We start from the raw sequence: 27,587 nt of genomic DNA on the forward strand, positions 1-27,587 counted from the left end.
ATATTACTTATCATTACACTTTCAAACGAAATATAAATTGTGCTATACAGTATAATTTAGCAATAAATTGTTCCTTCAGCAATTAAACAAATTAAACTTTAAACAGTTTTTTTTAAAGAAACAATATTAAGAAATTTAAATTTGGTAAAGACAAAGGACAAAAATGTCAGTTTCTGGAGAATGTGATATATATTCTTTATCTTTGTTAAATTGATTAAATATTACAAGATATTAAAACAATGAACGCAAATTTCCATATTATTTATCATCACACTTTCAAACGAAATATAAATTGTGCTAAACAGTATAATTTAGCAATAAATTACTCCTTCAACAATTAAACAAATTGTTTTTTTTAAAGAAACAATATTAAGAAATTTAAATTTGGAAAAGGCAAAGGACAAAAATGTCAGTTCCTGGAGAATGTGATATATATTCTTTTGTTTTGCTAAATTGAAAGATATTAAAACAATGAATGCGAAATCCCCATATTATTTATCATTACACTTTGAAACGAAATATAAATTGGGCTACACAGTATAATTTAGCAATAGATTGTAAATTTTTTTTTTATCTTTAATTGTTAAAGAAACAAATTTAATTGCATGTAAACATTCATGCTTTGAAGATAAAGATTTAAAATTCATGCACGAGTTTTAAATTTGTGAGGAAAAAAAAGAGTATCGACTGTAATTCACCTCAAATTTGCGAAAAATAAATCATCAATTGAAACGAAAAAAGTATACCAAAATACATCATTTGAAAAAGTTTAAATTTAAACTAATAAGTATTTTAAAGTAAATGTGGATAATAAATAAAATAGTATTAATAATGAATAATAATGATAATATTAATATAATAATACTATAACTAATATAATATGACTAATTTACTGTAGATAATAACAAAAATATAGTTACTTACCACACTATAACGGTAAACATATCACTAAGTGAAAGTGAAACTAGTTGAGACAGCTTCGTTCGATACGCTTTCAGTTCAAATATGATATTCTTAGGGAATAATGATAAATTCCTTACGAAAACTTATTTACATTCGTTATTCTTTGAATATTATGGCTCTAATAAATCTCATACTCCCATCCTGTGTTACCAAGCATAGTTTAATTTATCATGAGCCCTATGCAATCGAAGTTAAATGAAGGTGAAACTAGTTGGAGACTAGGCACGTGAATATTAGTGCTGTGTGAAAAGAATCCAGAGGTGAAAATTCTACTGATTCATCAAGGGAATAAGAGGGAATTTGAAACGATAGTAGGGATAATGTTCAACAGATATCAGCAAACAGTCAGAAGTATCTTATCTAGAGAATTTTTTTTTTGAAACACGATTAGAAAAAGCGTTTATTGGATTCGCCTACGTATGATATCTTTGTTAGCTTTTTGATTTATTTTTATTAACTAATAATTGCCCTGTTCCCAACCTTTTCTTATTTAATAATTGCACTATTTCTTTTTTTATTAAAATTAGCTTTTTAAATTGTTCTTTAATGTTAAAAATCCCAGAAAAAAATTTATTATTTTATCAAAATAAAAGAATTTAAATAAAAAATCAAAGTACAATTTCAAATAAATTGATTATTAATGTAATTTGCATGTTATTAGTTTCAACTTCACAACCCTCTTAGTTTTCTAAAAAAACCGTAACTATCTGTGTACAAGTCGACTTTTCAAACCCCTAAAATTTAGCGAAAGTCAGAGGTTATAGAACAGTATTAAAATCGGACATTCGTTAATCGTGAAATATTCATGCATTATAACAATGAAACAGATGTGAATAACACCTCTTTAACAATTTACCTCTTTCAAAAACTATTTTTAATATGATATTTACAACTAATTTTGTACTATTCACTCATCTAATTTTGTTTAGATATAAATTTTAAAAAAAATATTGCTTCAAATTATGTTTTGAAAAAAATACGAATTATAAAAATTAAGAAAATTTATTCAAGAATATTTCAAAAAATATATAACAATGAAAGTTTTTTAACATACCCTAAAATTAAGAATTTAATGATTTTTGGAACATCTGTGATATATTCAGTTATCGTTAGCATGATTATATTCCGTGATAAAGATTTTACATCATTAACATTTGCTGATTTCCACAAAAAATCGTCCTCCCCTCCCCCCCAATCAAAAATTTCGAAATTCCATGCTTTTTTTTGAAAAAAAAAGAAAGTTACAACAGCATTTGAATCCCTTTTTTGCAACGCGTCTCGTATCATCGGACATATGACGTTTATGAGAGAAAGAAAATTGTTTTTGTAAGTGTTTTCGATTTGAAATATTTTTAATATGAAACAATTTTGTAGACTTCATATTTTAATCATGTTTTAATAATTTTAGAAATTTTCATATTTTTTTGTAAGAGATCTGTCGGACACTTGACATATCAGAAATTTGCTATCTCTTAATCAAAAACAGGGGGTTGATTTATTCACCTGGCATACCAGAAGTTTGCTATCTTGTGTTCAAAAATAGAGGTTCGATTTATTCACCTGACATATCAGAAATTTGCTATCTCTTAATCAAACATAGGGGGTTGATTTATTCACCTGACGTACCAGAAGTTTGCTATCTTGTATTTAAAAATAGAGGTTCGATTTATTCACCTGACATATCAGAAATTTGCTATCTCTTAATCAAAAATAGGGGCCGATTTATTCACCTGACATATCAGAAATTCGCTACCTCGTATATAAAAATAGGGGATCGATTTATGCACCTGATGTACTAAAAATTTTCCATTCCGTAATCAAAATTAGGGGGTCGACTCATACACCTAACATATCAAGACTTTGCTATCTCGTTATAAAAAATAGGCGGCGATTTTTACACCTGACATACTAGAGATTTGCTATCTCGTATTAAAAATTAAGGGTTCGATTTATTCACCTGAAATACCAGAGATTTGCTATCTAAAAAATAGGGGTTGATTTAAAAACCGGAATAAATTTATACTTAGAATTCAGTAAACAAAATATCTGGTATAGATCCTTCTAAAAGGTATTTTAGCTCACTAAATAAGTGTTAATAGGCTCATTTTGTTGCAGAAATTTAGCTGAAAAAGTGTAAAAATTGAACACATTCCTTGTGAGAATAATAAACAATTGCATTTAAGTTGGCATTTGTATTTTCCTTTTTACAATATTACAACAGAAATTAGCACTTCTGTAAATGAGAAGCTGAAATAGATGATGCTGAATTTCTGACAAGAACTGTCCTTAATAATGGTTGAAAGTAGGGTTCGAGTCCAATGGCCCCGCACTGTGAAAAAAAATAAGATCAAAACTAACAGAATATGGAAAACTTTACCGTTTTTCTGGCTCTAGGGGAACACAGAAAAGCACGGTATTCGTTCGTTCGTTGTAGTGGAACTGGGCGTCTGAGGCCTTACGGCCCTTTAAAAAGCACGGTAATTTTTACCGAAGTGCTTTTATACTGATGAATGGCTGCATCTATTTCACTTTTTTGTTTCATAACCGTCGTTGAACAGCCGACCCAATTTTAAGTACGCGACTACCAATGTTCAACTCCACAGCCTTGTAATTTTGAATCCTATCAAGAAAACAAGGGAAAGCCAGGATCAAGTATTGGAAGAAATTTTACCTTCGTTGTGGTCTTTTTTTGAGGGATCTGACCAGTATTTGCATTACACGGAGAGGAAAACCACGAAAACCTCCCACTGTTAGTCTGACGGCAAGAGAACTCTAAATAATGGTTCATCTACCACTGAGGATATTTAATGACAGCTCTGTGATCGATGCGAGCCGGTCGTACGAAATTCATATCGAGCCATTTCTGAGATTCGAACTTTATTGGGAGGTAAGCGCTCTATCCCCTGAGCCACCATGGCTCGGTTGCGTTCTTATTTCAAAGCTCGGCTAGTCAAGGTCGAAGTCAAGCTTTAGCCATGTCAAAATACTGGTAGCACAAAACATGAACATACATCCGGGGACATGGTGAGATTCGAACCTGTTACCTCCACATGCAGTTTTGTAAATTCTTTCTCTAATTTAAGCAATCTCTTCTTCTAGTTGGGAAGGGCGTATAATAAATCGTTCTTTACAATGAGCCTACAAGGCTGCATAGATGTCTACAAAAATAAATACATTCAAGGAATATTGATAGTTTTTTAGTTATGTTTTTGAAGCTGTTACTTCTTTTCACCAAACGCTATTAGAAGCGAAGATAACAGATTCGAATCAAAGCGTAACCATGTATGTGCAACAGTAAATATGTAAGTTTGGTTCACATATATATGCAAGCTCATGTGTTTTATGCAAAGAATACCTTGTATCCGGTCAAATTACAGAACAGGTGGCACAAAAAGTTAAAAAAACAGCACAAAGATATTGAACTCGCTACCTCTATGCTTCAGAACGTTTTGTGAAAGAACGAAGCCACGCAGCAATGGAGTCCCTAATAATGTATGATTGTTTAACTTGAACCCGCCGTGCAGTATTGCAATTCCGCTAATCGATCTGAAGCATAGATGTTCTGGTTTGAAACCCGTTATAACACTGGATGTATATTCTTGCTTGCTTTCGCAAAATTGCACAATCTGTTTTTCATAGTGAAAAATATTTTAAGCCCGTATTGGTGTTTACAACGAAAACCATATTTGTAACTACTCCCATAAAATATGGATAAAACAGTCGCATTAGTTTGAGATATCGGAGTTTAGTAACTCTAAAACACTTTAATCAAACATTTGAAGCCATCATTAATGCCTCTTTTCCCCCTTGTTATAACTGAGAAATTATATAAGAGTAAAAAAAAATTAGCAGTTATCTAACTTCTATTAACCATTTGAATAAACCGCCATTTTAAATAAACTATACAAGTATAAACAGATTATTACCATTCCAATTTGGTCCCGCAGTGGACTGATCGTTAAGACACGGTTCCCAGCAGATCTCCGAAGTCAAGCATCACTGGCTGCGGTCAGTGTGCGGGTGGGTGACCACTTGGATCAGTCTGCGTAGGGACCGAGGGTGTGCGGTATTGGTCCTCGTTAAACTGTGCTACCGTAAAGTGCTCGACTTCGCGCGCAGGTCGTCGGGCTACCGAAGCGGGTGTGCCATCCCTTCCGCAGAGGATCAAAATTGTGATGGTATGTCTTCGGATCATCCACCGGGATGTTTCCCAGACCGTCGCCAATAGCTCATTGTGCAGCTCTAGTGCGACGTAAATTAACAGCAACAACAACAATTTGTAAGATTATAGACATAGAAAGGTTAAATTTACCAAATAAATGGTAAAATGAGGGACAGTTGAATAAACATTTAAAAAAAATTATTATTATTTTATGATACTTGCCACCACAATTTTAATCCACTGAAAAGGGGATGGCTCCTTGCTTTGGTTGCCAATGACCTGCATGCGAAGTCAAGTACTTCATGGTCGCTTTGCAGGCTGATAAAGTGGGCACAAACCCATACATTAACCGCAGGTAGTGATGGTTGACTTCGGTGTTTTACTGGAAACCGCGTAATGACGATCTGTTCACCGCAGGACGTGATACTCAAGGCTGTGCTCTCTAACCTTTTTATCGCCTCGGACCGGTCAGCCTTTGGTTGGTTGGTTGGTTGATACTTTTTTTACGTCGCACTATAGCTGCGTAATTGGCTATTGGCGACGGTCTGAGAAATATTCCTGAAGATAATTCGAAGACATGCAGAGGGGATGGCACCTGAGGATCCCCTGCAGAGGGGATGGCACCTGAGCTTTGGTATCCCGACGGTCTGCATGTGAAGTCGAGCACTTTACTGTAGAACAGTTTAACGAAGACTGATACCGCGCACCCTCTGTCCCTACACAGGCTGATCAAAGTGGTCCCCCACCCACTTACTGACCGCTGTCAGTGATGCTTGAATTCCATGCTCAACTGGGAACAGTGTCTTTATGATAGTTCCAATGCTGGACCGGCCAGCATTTGATAATTTTCTTGCTGAGGGAGGAGATACATTGATTATTTATACTTTAAATTGTTTTGATTTAATAATTTTAATTTAATTGTATTTAAACATGATTTCAAAATAAATTACAATTACATGTGCGATGTTGGTGTGGCTTTAGGTGTCGCCCCTCTTCTCGCCCATTGAAAGTTGTACAAACCCGCGAGAAATACATCACATTAAATGAAATAAAAATAATTAAATTTTCTTAGGCGGCAAAGTACCATTTGATTTGTGACCCGGGATTTGGAGACGTTAGAACATGGCAAAAAAACCATTTATTTCGATAAATTTACTTTTCAGTTTTGTATTTGTAACTAAATGAATTGTAATATTAACTATGATTTGGAAAAGCAGAATTTCCGGGAAACAGTAGCAACAGCAAAAGGTAAAATTGCAATATGGATAATTTGAATACCGTATATTTTGGTTTAACTCATAGAATTGTGGTTTCTTTCACCAGTGATGTCTTCATACAAGTATGGTAATTTTTGCCAGATATCTTTTTCCTCTGTGCATTTCACAATTTTCAGAAATTTTCGCGATCTTTTACTCCTTTTAATGAACTATTCTGATTGCATGCGTAATGCAATTTTTTTTTTCAATCAAGGAAGAGATACGAAGCAGCTACTCTGTGAGTTAGCAGTAAAAAGGGAAGAGAAATTTTGCCAGTGGCTGCAAAATCAATCGATGCATCGAGTTCGTTAGGGCAGTGCTCCGCAACCTTTTCATCATCGTGGACCGGCCTTTGATAATTTTACCACTGAATGAGGATGGGGGCTTGATTGTTTATATTTTAGATGGTTTTGATATAATATTTTTAATTTAATTGCATTAAAACATACAATCAAAACGAAATACAGTTACTTGCGTTGGCTTTAGGTGACGGATATTAGTTTCAAGTTTATCTCAGCTCCCAATTAAACCTCTCGCCCATAAAAAGTCTCACAAACCAGTGAGAAATACACCACAGTAAATAAAATGAAGATATTTAAATGTTCCTTGCGTGACCCAGTACCATTGCAATCATGGGGGCGCGGTGAGATATTTTAAATTTAAAGGAAAATTGTTATCGCTTATTTATTTTTAATTTTAATTCATTATAGTTTTGTTTATTTCTCTCTGTTAATAGAAAAACCACTAAAATTGACTTCGCACATTTCATGTAAACAATGATTCTAAATTCAGAGAGGAAATAATGTGTCTTAGCTTTTATTTTTGAAAAAACTAGAAAAAAAACTCAAATATAAGGAAATACTACAAAATATATCAATATTTTAGTTATTTCTACAAACGTAAAGATGGATCCATAAACGCTATTAAACTCTTTATCAAAATGGAACATCACAATCGATTGAGGCGTGTAATAAACACCTAATATAGATTGATTCCGGGAAAAAACGGAGAAGGGTTGAGAGAGAATTATTAGAAACACCATTGTTCAATCTAATTTATTCTTGTTTCTTAATATCTAAGATATAGGTAATGGTAAGTTTCGGCTTACCTTTTTCTATAGCCCACGGTGTTTTCTTTCGTTAGATAATATTATGATGAGGCTGACATCTTATTAAATCTGAATAACATTTATTATTTCTAATATTTCATAACAGTTTATTGCGATAAGTCGTATTTTGAGTTCCATTTTAACTAACAACCAACTTAAAAGTTTTGAGGGGGTAAAAAAGTTATGTTTCCTTTGAGCACCATCTACTGACAATTTTTATTATGAAGGCATGAGACATTCTCCCACCTTGAGCTTTAGAAATTCATGACAAAGCTGAAGAAAACAGTCATTATTGTGGCACTTCAAGTTATAAATTTTTCTACATGGTCGTAAATACGAACCATGATGAGTTTTGGCCCGCACCACTCTTATTTTCCCGTCTTTACCTGGGTAAAGAACCTCTATTTAGCCCAAAAGCCAAGTGATTCATATACTATTATCGTCCCCTATGAGAACGATTTTCCCTTCTTCAACTTGAGTGTCTTTCTTTTTGAAGCTTAAATCCTTAAGTTATCCTAAATATTTAATTCGGAACGTTTTTTAAGTCCTCTCGAATTTTGTGAAGATAAGCAAGGAATTTTTTTTCTTCATACCTGTGGAATCAATTAGATCAATATCTGGTACTCCTAAATTTTTTAAGTTCGTGTAAGAACATAGCTGGTGTAAATGGTATACCAGGTCTTCTAGATGTTCTAAGATGTGCGTAAGTGGTCATGAATTTATGATGCGTTCAACATCGCAAATGACTGTGTATAAATCTTTCAAGAGTGCAGAGGTAGGGGAGTATCTTTTTCGGAATAGCAAAGTATTTTGGTCTTCCGAAGTCTACTGATTTCATACGTATCTGCAGCTCGAGTCAGATTTGTACCGTTGTCAGAAAAAACTGTTTCTGCTATTCCTCGTCGAGCTGTGATCCTTCTAAATGCCAAGAGAAATCTATCTGTGGTAAGTTAAGTAACTAATTCAGCATGAATGGTCTCAGAAAACTTCACAGGTGTATAGTACGATCCAACTCTTGCTTCCATCTTTTAAATCCACTCCAATGACCTCGAAAATCAATGCTTCTCGTACACGATCTTCAGATAGAAGACTAATCAAGACTTCAGTTGGCCGAGTACTAAGTCACACATTTCTTAATCACTCGTTGTGACATCGGGTCACTGTTTTTCAGTTTTCCCTCTTTGAGTTACCGGCTAGAGGCCTTTTCTTTCATAGTCACTCCTGAGTAACAAATTCCTGACAAACTGGGCGATGAGTAGGCTCCTTTGAATTCCACATGCTCGTGTTTTAGGGAAAAGCCAATGTTTGGTCCAGTTTAGTTGTTTAGATACTGTTTTTTTAATTCTTTGAAATATAAAAAGCTGGGAGTAAGTACTGGAAGGGCAAAAGGAAGGCAAGGAAAAGCTATTAGATTGGGGCAGAAATAGGGTTGGATATAAATACAGTGATATCCACGCCGAGTGAATATTCACCATCATGACCAGCACACCGCCATAAAGTTATTTCTCTTGTTGTTCTCAGCCTCCGACCGGAACCTTAATCATTTTTATAACCGTCGTTGAACAAGCGACCCAATTTTGGGTTTACGACTACCAATGTTCAACTCCGTAATGTTGCAATTTTGAACCCGATCCTGAAGACAAGGGAACCTGGACCAAGTATTGAGAGAAATTTGCTTTCGTAGAAGACATTTTGATGAAACTAACCAACATTTGAGTTACGTAGAGAGGAAAATCAAGAAAACTTTCCACAGTTAGTCTGACGGCAAGGGGGCGCTAACCCATGATGCGCCTACCACTTAGGATATTTCACGTCAGCTCTGTAGTCGGCGCGAGCACTGTGCATGATTTTTTAATTTTTATAACCTTCGTTGTACAGCCGACCCAATTAAATAATATAGATCATCTGTGCATGATTAGTCAAAGCAGATGGCCAGTCGACCCACGTAGCGGGTTTGCGAGCAGTAATCCTTTGTTGCCAAAACGTGATGTAGTAAGCAATGAGATTCCATATTTTTATCTTGACGCTCCAGTCCGGGAGATTTAAGAAGTTTTTCTCTCTAACACAAAGAAAGAGAGAGCTGCCGAAACTTCCTATTTTGTATTCACGAAGAATTTTTGACAATCAGCTGAATATGCGCCCATGCCTGTGGAAGTAATCTCTGGGAAACAATATTTTCGCCATCCATCGAATATTTCAATCCTGAAGGAGTAGAAACTTCACCATAATTTTCACATCTACTGAAAGGCAGAAACATGTCCGTTCTTGTCTGGATCACCTTGGACTACTACCATTTCATAACTCTCTCTCTTCTACAGAATATCTCCGAAGTCTGAAATCAATATTTGATGGTCTAAGGCAGTGTTTCCCAACGTGGGGCACACGCCCCACCGAGGGGCAATTTGATTGTAAAGGGGGGCAATTCAAAAATGGACTCAACAAGAGTTTAAACCTTTTGCTCTGGGCCATTAAAATGCAATGCAAGATTTCGGTGACAAAATCGAAAGAAAAAAACAAATTCTTAAATAATTGCGGTCAATAAATATTATGTGACTTAGGGATTTTTTAAGCGACAAACCTGAAATGAAGTATCTGTTTACAGTCGATGGTAAAGCATTTGTGAGTTATTTAGCCAATATCTTTGAAAAACTGAATATATTAAATAAGAAACTTCAAGGAACAAATAAAACTCTTGTTGATGCAAAAGCGAAGATATTTGGCTTCATTACCCTTATTGAGTTATGTCAGAAATATATTAACAACAAAAACTTTGAACAGTTTCATTGGCTCCAAAAATGTGAAGTAAATGATACCGCTTTACTTGTTATTGTCTATCATCTGAAAATTCTATCGGCTGATTTAAAAGAAAGATATTCTGATTTAAAACAAATTTATTTTCCAACATGGATGTTGCAGTCCATGTTAGTGGATTTGTCTGATATATCAAATATATCAAGAAGAACTTGCAGAAATGCAAAATGATGAGCCAGTTAAAACCTTATTTAATATGAAAGGAGTGATGGCATGGCTTCGTGAGGAAACAGAAAACAAATACCCAAATTCAATCAAATGTGCAAGAAAACTATTGTTACCGATTCCATCTTCATATTTAGCTGAATGTGGATTTAATGCTGTAAATGATTTTATTGGTAAAAAAATCAAATCGTCTGGATATAACACAACGGGGAAACTTGAGACTGAAGCTAACCAAATTGGAACCCAAGATAAAATCTACGTTCAGCAAGCATCAAGGGCAAGAATCTCACAAATTAAAATATTAAAGAAAAATCTTTATTAAAATTATTTCGAATTTGAATTTTAGTTTTTCATTATATGTTCTGAAAATTTACTTACTTAACAATTTCCTAAGTTTCTTAAGTGAACAATTCGATTTTTTAATATTAAAAATTAGGTATATGTTACATAGGGGAGGGGATAAGAATTTTAGAAAAGCTTAGGTGGGACATGGTACAAAAAAGATTGGGAAACACTGGTCTAAGGTCAATAGAGATGTGTTTTCTTTTAAAGTTTCCATCCCGGCTGTTCTTTTGTGTTTTTTCAGCATAATAACATCTGTGCTTAACTGAAACCAGGTTGTATTTTTTAATTTCTTCTATTTGATTATTTGTCTGGTAAAGTTGCTGATGTTTTTTTGTGTCAATGTTTTGGTCACGCAACGGAAAAATAATATACGCCATTATATGTTCTTTTTTGTGTCAGTCTAATTCAATACATTAATGGTTATTTGATTACTGATTGGTCATAATTAATTTCCTTATTCTTGAGTCATTTATTTACTTATTCAGAATTAAGAATAGTTGTAGGTTTTTTATAGTAGTAAAATTCTAATTAACTTACTTTTTTGGAATTTTTTTTTTATAATCAATAATATTTTTCATTTTTTTTTGTGTCCACAATGCCATAAAATTGATGCAAATCTGCCTCCATTTTGTTTGTTTTGATAAAGAGATGATTTAAATTAATGTTTTTTTAATTGGTAATTATATTAAAAGTTTTCCTTTTTATGATCTCACCAAACAGCCGTACAAATTGCTGGCTTACTTATATAATAAGAAAAGTGAAAATATAAATACCAATGAACAAAAATAAATAAATTAGCGAGATATATCAAAATTAAGAGATTTTATTCAAATAAGTTTAGTTTGCAAACATAAAAGGTTATTTCTTTCCAGCATTATGACTTCACATTGAAATAGATGTTCGTTAAGGTACAAAATAATTATGACAATTAAGATACAAAATAATTAGATTGACAATATGACTTCTAATAATATGAATGACAATAACTCTTTTACAGATAGAAACTTATAAAGCGAAATCAAACAAAAATATGACACCTTCATTTAATAGTAATATAAAATTATAACAATCCAGAATTTCACAGTAAAGAGAGTACAGCATTGCTCTTCAGCATCCACTATCAGTGGAGAAAAATGAGGTTTCTTGCTTAATTAGAATAGATAATAAGTATTAAATTAACATCAAAGAATGCTTTGCATTGGATTTTAAACTTAGATAATGCTTTTCTAAATATTAATGTAACAAATATGAAAAAGGAAAAAAAACATAACAATATGATAGATTTGATAACAATTTTATAAAGTGTGAACTGCAACTAGATTTCTAATGTTCTACTTCCTTTATTATAATTAGAGCCCGGATTTTGATGACCTATAACATCTCAATGCCCTTAAAAAGTGCAAAAAATGCCCTTAAAAATGCGAAAATTGCGCTAAAAATGCCTTATGACAAAACTTAAATAAAGTAAAAATATTAAAGTAAAACATTGTTTTACTCTTTAAAATTATTATGAGTCATTTAAAAAAATATAAATCAATGCAATACTTGTTCTACGTTCAAATGCAAAATACGCCAAAAAATTTAAAGAAAAATGCCCTATAAATCTAAAAAAATTCTAAAGGACAAAAAATGTCCAAAAATGCAAAAGTCATCAAAATCCGGGCCTTAATTATAATGATTGTTGTTGACGTATGCCTGTTTAGGCAGAGGGGGTGCGATTGTTCTTATTATTCTTCTCATATTTATACCACCCTCTCTGTAGGTCAAACGATTTTTAACTTGTACATTTAGACAAAATAATTGACTAAAAATGTTATTTGAAAGAAAAAAAAATGCAACTTGGACCAGAATTGGCTGGTTTAAAAATTTTACACTTCAAGTTATTTCGAATTTCTTTATATAAATATAAATAATAGAATTTTAAAATGTTTAGTTATCATAGGTTTTCTATAAATATAAAAATATTGATGTGAACAAAATGTTATAAAAATGCTTACTATAAAATACAGTATTACGAAATTTATTTTTTTATTACTTTTACAATTAATTACATGATGTAATTATTGAACAAGTTAAAATAAAAAGTTAGAAAAACTTTTTTTTATTTTATTCGTGACTTTTCATGCTTGTTACAATCAAAAGCATAAATGAAAATGAATTGCTTCTCTAAGTTTTAATACTTTACCTTTCGGTTTATGTTTAGAATTTTTTTTTATGTATCAGTGTAAAGAAATTAATAATGAATTATGATTGTATTCTTATCTGTAATATTTACAAAAAAATTATTGTAATAAAAAACAATTATAATAAAAAACAATTATAATAAAAATATTCAGAAATCAGTGTTGGCTTAATTTAAATTAACTGTGATTTTTTAAAAGCTATAAATTAAAACAAATTGAACTTTTTTACAAAATAAACTTAATTTAACTACAAAATTACTTTTATGCAATATAATTAATCAATTCATTCTTAAGTGTATAATTTTTAAAACTCTAGTTTCAGAGATAATGATGATATTTTATTAAGAAATAATTAAAGGGATATGCATGTAAATATAATAATTTACATGCATATCCATTTCATTAGAAAAAAGCATTGAATTTAAATCAAGAGAGATCTTTCTAAAAAATCAATTATTTAAATAAACTGATTATTTAACTAATTATTAATTCAAGTATAAATCATTTTTATATAATACAATTAATAAGTATAATAATGGCAAATTTTATCACAAAAAATATTAAAATACATATTTTTTAACTCTATTATTTCTTAAAAAACAAAAATTCATTCCATTATCAAGCATTTTTTAATTACTACTATTATAAAATATATACAATATATTCCCTAAAATATATTGATAATTATATTGATTCAACAAATTAAAAAAAATTATTTCAAAAACTTAAATTGTATATATGCAGCTACACAATGATATTAATTAAATAATACAGAAGTAAAGCATTTTTATATTTTAAGCATATTTATGCAACAAGCAAGCCTATTCTTATCGTATATAACTAAAATAAAAATTAAATGTTGAGTATTGATTTGCATGTAAAGTGAAGTTATAATATGAAGTTATAAGTGAAGTTATAATATGAAGTTATATGAAGTTATTAAGTAATTATAAAAACACATTTAAAATATTCAGCTCTTCTTTTTATTATTATGTTCGCATATTTAAAGAGCAAAAGTGCATATTTCTGAATTTATTGAAAAGATTAATAGTTAAAAGAAACATTTAAAGGTATGAAATACTTTATAATGGTATATTTACTTTTATTAAATGCTTAAAATATTTGAAATCTTTTTTTTTTTAAATCAAAAACTTCGGTTTCAACCAAAAGTTTTTTGATATTTTTAAAAGACAGGATTTTTTTTTTTTGGAAAAAAAAAACATAGTATTTTTTCCAACTTTGATTTGAGCAGAGAAACCAATTGAATATTTGAAATCAACGAAACGAAAGTAAGGTTCAAGATCTCATGCATCGAAAAATTTTACTTCGAAAAAAATAAGAAATATTCGCATTGTCTTAAATAAATTTTTAAAATGAATAAATGTAATCAAATTTACATTAGTTAAATTTTTACGAATAAATTTAATCTCCCAATAAAATAATAAATGAATAAAATTATTAAAATAAATTTTCGGAGCAATTACAAAAAGATTTTCAGATTAGTACAATCAAAAATACACCATTAATCTCACATCTTTAAATATGACAAAATATTGCACTTCAAAAGCTGCTAGTTTTCAAGTATTACTTCTCTTTGATAAATGGATACTTAGACAAATATTCCATACGTTTTTTAGGAGTATACTTAACGAGGGATTCAAAAAATTTATAGGTTAATTTGTGTTTTTCTTCCGCTTTTTTAATATTATCAGCAATTAACTCTCCTCTCTTATTAGCAATTTCATTTCTGGCAATGCAAATTTCTTCGTATGTGTTGATGAGGCTACCACTTGCTGTTTCAGAGCAGCTAATTTCTTTCAGGTGTTCTCTACACAAGATCAGTTCATAACTGCCTTTGTTGTCTTTTCGGGCAGTTCTTCCTTTGATTTGCGTCTCTTCTTTTTCATCCAAAGAAAAGAATGTTTGAATAACATGCACACCCCCATTCTCTTCTACGCTACGATCGTTAGACTTGTAGTCTATACCTCGACCCATAGCTCTAGTGGCCAAAGTCACTGTTTGTGCAACGCCAGATTCATTGATCCGCCATTCCACAACCAACGGTTCTTCATTCCCAATCAAAACATATAAACGATTAATATTACTTCGATATATTTCTTCAAATCCTTTTATTTCTGCATCAGTATCGAAGAAGACAAGAACAGCTCGGTTAAGTTTAATGTTTTGGGAAATATGTTCGAATATTTTCGAATGCCAGTTGCTTTCTGTAGCTTGAATGGTGAAATGGCTACTAGGTGTGAAAACAAGTTTACGTTCCCCAAAAAAAGATGGCATCGCAGACATGGTTTTTATACCATAATTTTTAATAGCATTTTTTTCTGATCCATCCAATGTCATGAGAGTACCACTCACTCCTAAAATATTCTGATATCTCGAGGGTACATTAGCGTAAGATATTGATCCATAACCGATCTGTATATAGCCATAATTTTGATAGTATTTATCATCAAAATGTTCTTTTTTCAACCTAAAATAATTGAATATATTATAATAACCATGGAAAGTGGATCTAGTATAAGCCCCAAGATTGTCTCTACAGCTTACAAAACCGTTAAAATCTATTTTGTAGCTTTCAATAGACCAAACGCTTTCATTTTTCTGTTGTGAAACACTTATTGCATCAGAAATCATTTTCTCTAAGTGTTGTTCAAATAAAGAATTTGTGTTTGTTATGAAACGCTTGAAGGCTTCGTGCTTTTCTTCCTTCAAGAGTTCAGTTATAAAATCTCTTATTTTTTCCATAACAATGGTTTTCTCGTACAAACCTCCTTCCACTATTTCCCACAATTTAGGTTGTATTTCTAGCAATGCTGGCATATCTATATTAACACCAAGATTGAGAGTATCACCGTAAAAGTTATCCGAAAAGAAAACATCAACTTCATCAATTAAAAGAACGGATGTCCGACTATGTTCAGGAAATTCAAGAGTTTTTGGATCAAATTTATTTAATACTAAATCACGCACTGCAGAAGACACATCTTCCTCAGAGTCATTAACTTTAAGTTTGAGGGAATCAAAAACTAAGTCATCGAATGTTTGATAATTTATTTCTTTCCCCACATTAAATCTTGAAAATGATTTTAAAAAATTACTAAATGCCATTTTATCACGTTGTGCCAGATATTCGCTGTAACACACTACATTCGCTTTGTTTCCTGTCAATGCAATTATGACAGAAAGTAGACCAAAAATAACTGATTTGCCTTGGCCAGTTAATACTTGAGAAAAGTGTTTTGGTACGCCTTTTTCTGGATTATCCACACCTAAAAGTCTCAAAATGCACAGAATTTGGACGCAGTGAGGTTCTATTCTTTTCATAATATTAGCAACATCTTTCGATTCTTGAATAGTCCACACTGCTGCGATTTCAGCGAGTAAAACTGGTACTACAGTCTGTTTGAAAGACGGAGTCCACTGTTCTAAAGGAAGACATTCCTGTTTCTCAATATCTTTTTTTATTTCTTCAAGGATTTCTGGTACATCTAACTGTTCTAAAGATCCAAGTTTTTCGCTATACAGATTATAGCAATTTTCTAAAATACTTCTATTGATACTAGTGTTGAATCCACTCTCTTTAGCCCTCTTCACTTCTATTTCACACAAATCCAGAGCACGTTCTATTCCGATTTGAGTTTGTTTTCGAGCATAGAGGAAAAAGTTTTCGACGTTATCTAAGCGTTTCTTAAAATCTTCATAGGTATCACTATGTGTTACTACATTGTTAAAAGGAGCTGTGCAATCTCTCAAAAAATGTTCCAAATCATTATAATCAACTTGATCCTCAAAATGAGTAAAAGAATGCCCAATAGCGAGAAATAGATCGCCAATCGCATTTAAATAATCTTCGTTACTCCAATGCAACTTTTCGTAAACTAAATCTATGATATCTAATAATTTATTAATGGTTTCGATTAGAAAATGCCGAGGGATTTTCAGTTTCTTCCTTTCAAGAATTTGAACAAAGCTCTCAGGGTCCTTTACAACGTATGATGTGACATCATTTTTGATTACACATTCCACAACTTTATTTAAATCTTCCGAATAACATGTTTTTGATATCAGCCATGAAAAATCTATACTTTTAATGTGTTTTAAAAACTCATTATAAAATCTGAAGAAACGGATTGCTAGTTTCGCTTCAGCACATTTTGACAAACCACTTTCAACCAGTTTTAGTATCTTTCCAAGAATTACTTCCATGTTATCTTTAAATATGCTGCAAGGAACTGGTAGATTTTCTAATATCGTTTCTCTCAACTTCCAATATTCATTATATACATCCATTAAGCCAGAAAAATAATCAGATAAAACATCTGTTTCATCTGAATTGAGAATGCAATTAATAAATTCCATTTGCTTTTCTAAAATATTATGGTCTACGTCAGTTAAAACCGAACCGACATCATTAAAATAAGGAGATAATTGCATGATGAATTTGATTATATTAAGGGCAGCAATTCGAAAAGATTCATAACGATCTTGTTTAGCTTGTTCAATGAATTTAATAAAGCCTTTTAGAACATACAATGATAGCTCTTTAAAATGGTTGCTAGATCTATCACACAATAAAGGAGCTGTGCCACAGTCTACAATATACAACCACACAAGGCGGTCCTCAGGAAACTTTTGAAAACTATTTTCCTGCCCGAAAAAAAAATTCTTTAAGAGACTTAATTAAGCTCCTATCACCATTTAGAATCTTAAACGAATATTTGAATTTGATTTTACTTGAATATGAACCAGGTTCGAAATGCTCCAACAATTGAAAATATAACTCGTATTGTTTTTCTAAGGACTTATGAACAGTTGACTTAGTAGACCAGGGAATGGAAGTTTTAATTCTGAATTTTCCGTTTTCTTCTATGAGTAGCTCCTGAGGTTTTATATTTGTTTTTGAAGCTATTTCACATGCAATGTCTCGGAAACTTTTTAAAAGGTAGTAGTACACGGGATGCGTCAAAGGTCCAATTTCTTTCACTGAATTATGATTCAACATTTGAACTTTATAATAAAATTTGTCCCACAAATATTTTATAAACTCTAGAGGAATTACTCTGTTCACGAAATTGCTCTCTTCATGTGCAACAGCAACTGCATTAGAAAATAGTTCAATATCTCCTCGGTTTATAAATAGTATTTTGTCTTTGGGCAAATCTCTTATTGAAAGAATATGACAAAGAAGATACGAATTTTTCGTAGGGCAGCTTTTTATTAAGTTTTGCTTATGATTGTATATTCCAACTTCGCAAATATTTCCAACTGGAGCTAACAAATCTTTCATGCGCGGGTTAGCAACACTATTGAACTTCGGAAAATGTTCATTTCGAAAGTAGAGTTTTTTTTCAATTCTCTCGAAGCACTTAGCATTATTCTTTATTACTTGAGATATGTGTTCATTTTGAAGAATTCCTTTCAAGAACATTAAAGGTTTATTCATAGCTAATGTGCAATGTTTGGTCATTAATAAGAGCTGTAAAAAATCATCTGCGCATTCAATACTATTAGAAATATTGGCACTCCTTCTCTCTAACAATTGAAGAAATTTATTGTATGCATCGTTTCTCTTAAGCATTAATTCATCTTCTAACACTTTAGTAATAATAATATGTTTCAAAAACTCCAGTTTATCATTTTCGAAAGATTGGCTCAACTGCAAGTTAGCCGATATTTCAACTCTAGCAATAAATTTGTCATTATTCGCTACCAATATGCATTCATCGCCCAAATTACATATATTCAATTTGTACTGTGGATTAGCTCTCCTGAGGATAAATTGACACAGATATACAATTCCAGTACTGTTCGGCACTTCTTTTATATATTCTTTACCATCAGCGCTAACTGATTCGTAATGTGATACACATTTTCTGAAAGTCTTGGTTTCCTTATAATTTTTTATTGTGTCAGGCGAAGCTATAGCTCTGGGATTTTTACCATCCTTTGTCGCATTCATGTTGCAACTTGTTTGAAAGATATTTTCAGTAGATAATAAACTAATAGTACCTGATTTTTCAGTTAATTGGTCTTTTCGTGCCCTTGCTCCAGTACCCTTAGATACATATGAATAAATAGGGGCATTTGGATTATTTTCAGAGCAATTATACTCATCTGTTAAAGACAGGTTATCAGAACAAGTGCTTGGGAAATTGGTACGTTTTTCCAAGAAAATACCCGGTGCCGACTACTCTACGTAGCACGTTGTACTCGAGGAAGACTTATCCTTTTTTTACAGCATGTCGATCAAATTGCTTAAAAAGATTGGAAAAATTAGAAGTAGACTGTAGAATATTTGTTTCAAGATTTGGTGGTATATCGTTGATAGAAAGTTCCTTACTAACTTGACACGATACAAATTTGTCGATGCATTCATTACTTTCAGAAAGACGAATAGTATCTGGAACACATTTATACTGGGAATCTGCTTTTTGTGGAACACTCAAACAAACATCAGGCATTATTTTAGCATTTGATTTTGATTTATCAACGTTTTCATCATTTGAAATTGCAGGAGAAGTGGAGGACGATGCAGTAGACTGATAATCAGTTTCCCCTGCGGCAGTACTGTGTTTCATAACTTCGGTTTCCGGACTAACGCCACAAGTAGAAATGCTAGTAGCATATTTATCAATTTGGTGATTAATTTGCTTTGGCTGTTTAGATGCTTCATTATTACCTTCGCCCTGTGAACCACTCTCAGATGCACCGCTGCTAACTTCTCTGCTTTTAGCTGGACGACGAGAATTTCGTTTACTTTTTTTACACATATTTTAATTGTCGAAGAAATTTTTCTTCTGCGATTAGGAGTGAATCAAGTTGTCCCGGAAATCAAGAAGTGACGACAAGCTAGGCACAATTGACTCTTTCAAGCTTTAATGACCTAAAAAAAACAATATATAGTTAACAATTAATTAAAATTTCTGTTAACAAATATAGAGCGAAAAATGTCTCTTCTTTAAAATTTATACATTCAACGCTTGATTTAAAAAAATGTTTAAAATATCTTTTATTTTTAAATAGAGGATGAAAATTACGTTTTTTTCTCTGTTTCTTTTTTTTTTTTTTTTGCTCAATTTTTACTATAATATACCATCGGCAACTGAAAGTGAACAGAGACAAATGTTCGTAGTTATGTAGTTCCAGAAATAAAGAAGTAACGATAAGTCAACTACTTCCTATTTTAATGAACTAAAAAACAAAAATATATCAAATTAAAATACCTAATAGCAATTCCAGCAGGGTTTTACAATACCAGATTTCTACGAAAAAAACCCAGCTTACGTAGGTTTTTCACGAAAAAACTAAATTTGTTCATATATATATATAAGTATGATAAAGTATGAGCCAAAAAAATATTGATTATCATCAAAGTATTATGAGAATAACTATTTCAGTCATGCCTTCTAAATGTATAATGAATTGCATAATGATGAAGTTACTGAAATGAGTTTATGTAAAATGAAAAAGTATAATGCGTTATGTGATTAATTTTAGTTGATAAATCAACATATAAAATAGCTTCGAAGTTAATAAATAGAATTTCTAGAAGCATTGTATGAATAGTTGACCGTGTAAAGCTAAACACAGATGGAGCTAGGGGTTGAAACTCGTCGTAAGACTTCCGAGTTACTACTTTCGATTGATTTTTACGCCTATGCTTGAAAAGCGTACCATCCAATGCTATTACATTTGTAGTGTTAACACTATAAAGCGTTCTTACAATTTAAATTTCACATAAACATACAACAAATGAATTTGGAAGACTCTGCATTCCTACAACAGGGGTCTGTTCAGACATTTTGTGAAAGGTCCGGTTTTCGTGAAATTGTGAAAAAATTACTCACATTCTTTCAACCAGGGTCCGCTTTTATGAATTTGTGCAAATAGGGTCCGGTTATTGCAAAGAACTTTTTTAAGGAGTTTTTAAATTGTAAATAGACACAAGATTATGCTCGGCACTGTAAAATTATAATAAAAAAATTAAATTTTCAAAAATAAACAGCAATTGCTGCTTCTAAATTAGAGATGCAACAAACCAATATTTGGTATTTAGCCTACACTGCTGAACGCAGAATATTCATTTCGGACGAATAATGGAAGAATCGTTCATATTTCTTGTTTTCTGCCCTGGGAAGGGTTTATTCGATTAATAAAACAATAATGAAGATAAACAAATTTGCGAAGGGTCCGATTAAAAGAAAAATCATTTTGTGAAGGGTCCGTTTTTAAGTTTAAATATTTTGTGAAGGGTCCGTTTTTATGAAATGATATTTTGTGAAGGGTCCGTTAACGGACCCAAATTACTTCTAAACAGACCCTTGTACAATGATGCTATCCAAAATAAAACAAAACAGCGATTTTTTACACAAATAGCCAAATAAGGGATAACACTCAAAACATGGCAAACCTTACACTTTATTTACGTTCTTATATCAATTTTCTTAGATTTATTTTTACTCAAAACTCAAATTACTACAAAAAACTGTTATAAGTGGTAAAATTACGCGTAAATTTAAACACGTCACAATAAAACTTTTTAACGCCTGTTCACACATTGCCTTATAAGGTTAACATAAGCGGAGGGATACACCGGAAGTTTTCTAGATTTCTTCCGGTATTAGGATACGTGTTATTGCTTTTATTCAGTCAACAATCCATATATTCATGAAATGAAATGCCCAGATTTTCTCTAAAATGTCGTACGGTTATTTCTATTTTTCGATGCATCAGTTCCTCATACGGCTTAGAATGTACACAAAAATGTCAATTTTTATCTAGTTTATACTTTTTGCTTTTAAAATGAAGGAAAAAAGATAAGAAATTTTAAACATTTGCTTTTGTTGTTTTTAAGCATTTGCTGTTTATTTCAACATCATAATTAAAGATTTTAATGATCATACAGAATTGCTTATTAAATTTAATGAATAATTATATAAGAATGAACGGGGCGGGATAGCCCGGTTGGTAGGGCGTTGGGCCCATGTCCTAGGCGTCGTGAGTTTGATCCTCGCCGGCAGAAAGATTCTCCTAATGGCAACTGGTGCACGTTAAATCTGCCTGGTCACAAAGTCCTCTATGTTCCCATACCAAATCATACCTCTGGGAGTGCTAAAATGTAGAAAGATCGTTATCTGCTTCAAGTCAAAATAACGCTCTATGTATGAATGAGTCTGCTCCATAAACGGGTTGTGATGTATGTGTGTGGCAGAAGCCGAATTATGTCATAGATGGCGCCAATGGAATACAAGAAGCGCACCTCCTTTGCCTTAATTGCACGCGACAACAACATAAAAATGAACATGAACGACCGATATTTTCAATATTGCATTCACATTCCTTTAATGAATAATTTCATTATATGTTCACTGCAAAATTAAAATTTTCTTTTATATTAAACGAAATTTTTACCTAATAATAAGCAAGTATTAAATAAAACACATTTTTTGTTCCCGTTAAATTCTAAAATTAATCTAACAGCAGAAAACATTCCTTCTAGTCCAGTTGTCTTAAGAAAAGTAGTGAATAATAATATATACTATATTTTGGCATTTAACTGGTATTCTAAATTATAATTTTCTGCCAAATTAGGTTTAATATTCTAAACTTTATTTTTAAAAATGGATTTCTTTGCAAAAGGAACAGAAACAGAGTTCTCCCAAAGAATAAAAAAGGGCACCCTGAAAAGGATACTTCAGAGTTTTGTACAGACATCATAAAAAAAATTTATGAATATGTGTAATATCATTTAATAACTGAACTTTATCCTCAACAATTTTTAAATTAACTTCGTATACTATTTTATGTGAAAATTTCAAAAAGTAATTCTCCCTCATTATCAAAATAAAAGAATAATTTCGGTTTTTAAAAATAGTTAAAGGCATGCTAAAAGGCAAACAACTTGAAAGCATTTTTTTTTATAATTTAAACTGAAAACGGTGAGAAAATAAACATTTACAGGTGCAAAAAAAATAATATTTTTAAAAATAATTTTTTTAAAAATAATTTATTTGAAAACAGTTTTAAAATGAATTAAAAATTACAATTAAAAAATCCACACCTCCCCCCAAAATATACTTATGAACATCTAAAGAGTTGAGAATAATCCTAACAATCAAAGCCAAAATAATAATAATATGTAAATAAATAAAAAATAGAATTGTTTACAGTATCCGAAACAGATGCTCAGTATAAAGACTATTTAACACATGAATGCATGATGAAAACAAAACAATAAAATGAGAGATTGAAGAAAAAAAACTGTAGTTGTTAAGGGGGACATAGGTGGTTGTAAGTTGAAAGCAATGTAGTGTATATTCTCAAGGGGAATGAAGGACAGGGGAGAACTGATATCTTAAAAATAAAATATTGGGTGTAAATTATAAGAAACGAGTTGATGAATAGTCTCAGTTAACTTTCCAGGTATATTCATTTTATACACAAAATTAATCTTGAAAATATGTTGTAAAAATTTATTATAAAATTTTAATGGGACAGAAATAATTATAATATCATATAAGCGAACAACAAAGATAATGTAATATATATAATTCTCTTACGTGGCTCCAAAATTTTGGCTGTATTTCTTTTCCGCCGATGGCAACGTTTGCTTTGTTTTGTTTAAGTTACTATTTCTCTTACACGGCGACAAAAAAAGCCTCATTACAACTCCCCGAATGGCAACGCTAGAAAATTGACCAATGATTGCCGTTAAAAATGTCACATGCCAAATCTAGCTGAGGTGGCTCAACATATAGCGCTTTTAAAAACGGAAATTGAAATAACCAGAGAGCATCATCTGCGGCAATCTCATACAATTAAGATAGGCAGAAGTGAGTAGTCTTTNAATCTTTTTAAAGAGATATCAGTTTTAGAAATTTTATCTTAAGATTTTATACTATAGCACATTTCTAATAGGTTTAACGAATTACATGTCATTTATTTGAATTCAAATTTATTTTAATGACTTAGTATTTACTAAAAAGAGGAACTTTTTTTTTTTTAAAGTTTTTATATGGATCTGGATGATTGTTTTGAATACTTAGAATTTTGTGCATTTGCAATGTACCTAAGTTAGTAGCGAGCGAAGCGAACCTTATAAGATTGCGTAGCAATTTTCGGGGGCTGGCGAGCGTGAGCGAGCAGGGGGCACAGCCCACTAGTATCAAATAAACAGGCAACAAAAATAACATCAAATTAGCTGTCAAATGTTCATCTGCTTTCTTTAAAATTTCATAAAAAATTCTTGCAAAACATTTTAAAATAAATTTTGTATAAAAGGAACTTATCTCGAAAATTCTTTAAGTCTACATTAACACAATTTCTATAAGTTCTAATAAAAATGTTAGGTTTGACGTATTATTTATTTATTTACTTATTTTTTTGAATTTTAAATAATTACAAATAGTGTTTGTTACGTGTCACATCGAATCGACTCCCGATCTGTGCGAAAATTTCTATATTATGCTATAATTAACTAATATTTTTTTTTAATTCGAAAATACAGTTTTCGAATTAATAAATGTAAAAGTATGTTTCTTTTTTAGTTCATATAAATAATACGTCAACTGAAAAAGAAATATAGAACTCTGTTACATTTTTAGTGTTCATAGTATAATTTTGTTATTCCATTGAAATGTTGTTAAGAGTAAATACTTAGATTACATATTTTGGTTTAGTAGAGTTTCAATTCAATTGTTTATGAAAATACCTAATATTTATATGTAAGATTATTTTTAAAAAATAATATTCACAATTTTTGAAATATTTTATTAAATATTTCCTCTTGTTTCACATTTATGAGAAAAGTTCTGTGAGCGCAATGGTTGTATTTCGAAATTTAGTTTTCTAATGTTTTATTTAAATTTTTATATATGTGTTGTAATTGTTTTGGCCCTCGATAGCTCACTATTTTAAATACTTCACAAATTAAAACACCACAAATGGACTGTATTTTTTCTCACATTTTTATTGCGCTCTCTACTCCTTCACAATTAACACTCTCTTTCTCTGTTACTTTCTAGAGGGCGCTACAACCGTGCGGATATTTTTTTTCCCCCAATGGCAGGCAATTCGTTACAAATTTTCATAGTGTTCACAAATTTCAAATTTCAACAACGTCTTTTCTATGGTTTAGCACGGAAAAGCAAAAAATAAAATGGTATTGAGTGTAACTTTTAAGAATCGAGTTGATTTATACTGTCCTTAAATAATGGAAAAGACACTCAGCTTTGATATTTTTTTTAATTTCTCAAGAAATACTTAAAGGATTATTTTGTAACTTAGTTTATACGATTTTTCATATGTAACAATAATATTCAGATGTCCCCCACAATGCCGGTCACATTTTTAATAAATCTTACTTAGTACATGAAATTTTGAGAATTGTTTTAATTATTGTTTTGAGCTTTCTTTCAAAAAGTACAAAAAACTATTTAAAAAATTGCTTGATTTAAAATTTTTAAGATATTCAAATAAAGCTTTTATCATTAGATAAACGTACAAAAAAATTATCACCTACAAAATTATGAAAAAAAACTTTTATTATTTTTTTTGCGCATGCGCAGTATAACAGAACTAGCTTAAATACTCACATCTTGCACAGTTTTTAAAGATTTTTTTTTAAGATCCTTAATCAATTGAGTAATTAATCTTAATTTTTTTCCAAATTTTCGTTTTAATTCCATTGAATATCTATAAAGTTATAATGAAAAACCGTAAGGTGAAAAAAATAATTTTTTATATATTCCATAAATATTTACCCTAGGTTCACGAAACTTTTTGCAGTTATTAAAAATAACAACCAAAGTAATCGATACAAGTTACAAGCTTATTGCTTGATTTTTCTGGCATAGGGTGTTCAAAAATACTTGTTTCCTTTCGTTATTTATTGTCGGTTTCCCAAACTCCTGAAAGATTTAAATCTTATTGCTAAATATAAAAAATCGCATGAACTAAACACCTGTAAAGTTACAAAATAATTCCTTAAGTGTTTCATGAGAAATTTTAAAAAAAATATCAAAAACTGAAATTGTCTCTTCCATTATTGTAGAGTAGTATATAGTCTCAGTTCGAAAAAATGTCGGTGGTTTACGTACAACAATAACATCAAATAAACGCTCAACAATAATAACATTAAATAAGCTGTCGATTTTTTATCTGCTTTTTTAAAATGTTTTATAAGAAATTCTTACAATATATTTTAAGATGAATTTTGTTTAAAAAACATATCTGGAAAACTATTTGAGACAAGATTAACATGATTCTTAAAGTCAATATTTTACTTTTTCTAGAATAACCATAGAAAACCTTTTTTCTAATATTTTAAATTATTTCACTTCAAAATTTTTTTTAGCCTTAGGATTCAAGAAGTCTTTTAAAAAAATGGCGTTTTATTTTCTCATCTTTGTAAATACGGTACGAACAATAAACCTAGATTATAGCTCACTAGAGTATTTTATCTACTCAGTTATCAACAGAGTAGATCAAGGCAACGGATTTTGTTTCTTTAGTACTGCAGCTTAACTAAAATTTTGGCTCACCATTATTTCACGATTTATTTAATTTTAAACACTCTGAAAACACATTCACTTGTTTATTAGAGAGATTTGGGTTTAAATACACGGAGAATTTCTTTACCTCCTCGATTTCAAATTCAAGATTTTTTTTTTCTGAAGATAAAAACATGCAGAGTTGTTAACACATTTTAACATCTCCACTTTAAGGACTGGAACTATTACAACCCTTTTTTAATACTTTTAATTGAAAACTTACAATTGTTGTTGTTGTAGTTGTAAGCCATTAAGGCAAGGGAAGCAGTTGTTCTCGTTTTCCAGTGGCTTCGTATATGGCCAAGAATTCGATTTCTGCCACACCCATTTATAGGACGGACCCATTCATACATCCATCTAGTCATCCACAGAATACAATTTTGACCTGAACCAGAAAACGATCAAACTCTAATTCAATACTCCCAGAGGTATAATTCGTTATGATAACATGGAGGACTTTGTGACCCTATAAATTTAACTTGCACCATTAACCATTTACTACACGGGGAATCTGGATTCGAAATCCTGTTCTCACGAACGTGAGTCCAGCGCCCTGCCAACCAGTTCTATCATGGGCAAAACTTACAATTCCAGGAAAAATATGGTAGTTTGATTTAAACTGTAGCATTTAATAAATATTTTAAGTTAATACATGTGTTTATACATTTTAATTAAATACATACTTACATATGCTGGCGCATAATATATAAGTACTCACAAAATGTATCATAGAATAATTCTCTCTGTCATTGTAGTATAATCATAATAGAATAATTCGTGGGCGTTTTTATGAGCTATTTTCATAAAAACGCCCACTTCATAAAGAGATAATTTAGAGCTATGTCCAGATTTAAAAACAGACGATCTGCATCATTTCTATTTTAAGATGGACATATCACATGATTATTCCGAAAATTGAGAATGCACAGACAACGATACATTTGACGATAAATCTATAATAATGAAATGAAGAGTTTTGTCTTTGAATATGTGTCTCTTTCAACTCTAGTACCGGTCGTTTCATAT

The 27,587-nt window shown here is 31.1% G+C and overlaps 1 protein-coding gene across 4 annotated transcripts in view; it reads right to left on the reverse strand.

The window, feature by feature from the left end:
- LOC107457572 (uncharacterized) overlaps window positions 1-27,587 on the reverse strand; it is an 82,649-nt gene that overhangs the window by 21,137 nt on the left and 33,925 nt on the right. The window contains exon 1 of one of the 4 annotated variants that reach the window (XM_043053302.2): window positions 3,341-3,368. The exons of 1 other annotated variant lie outside the window; for it this stretch is intronic. The gene's annotated coding sequence lies outside the window, so the exon portion shown is untranslated. Of the gene's footprint in view, window positions 1-924; window positions 1,403-2,017; window positions 2,165-3,340; window positions 3,369-27,587 lie in introns of those variants that run through there. 2 more of the 4 variants (XM_043053303.2, XM_021147763.3) reach the window with 2 other exon arrangements.

The sequence above is a fragment of the Parasteatoda tepidariorum genome, chromosome 2, assembly GCF_043381705.1.
Source record: "Parasteatoda tepidariorum isolate YZ-2023 chromosome 2, CAS_Ptep_4.0, whole genome shotgun sequence".
Classification (NCBI taxonomy): domain Eukaryota; kingdom Metazoa; phylum Arthropoda; class Arachnida; order Araneae; family Theridiidae; genus Parasteatoda; species Parasteatoda tepidariorum.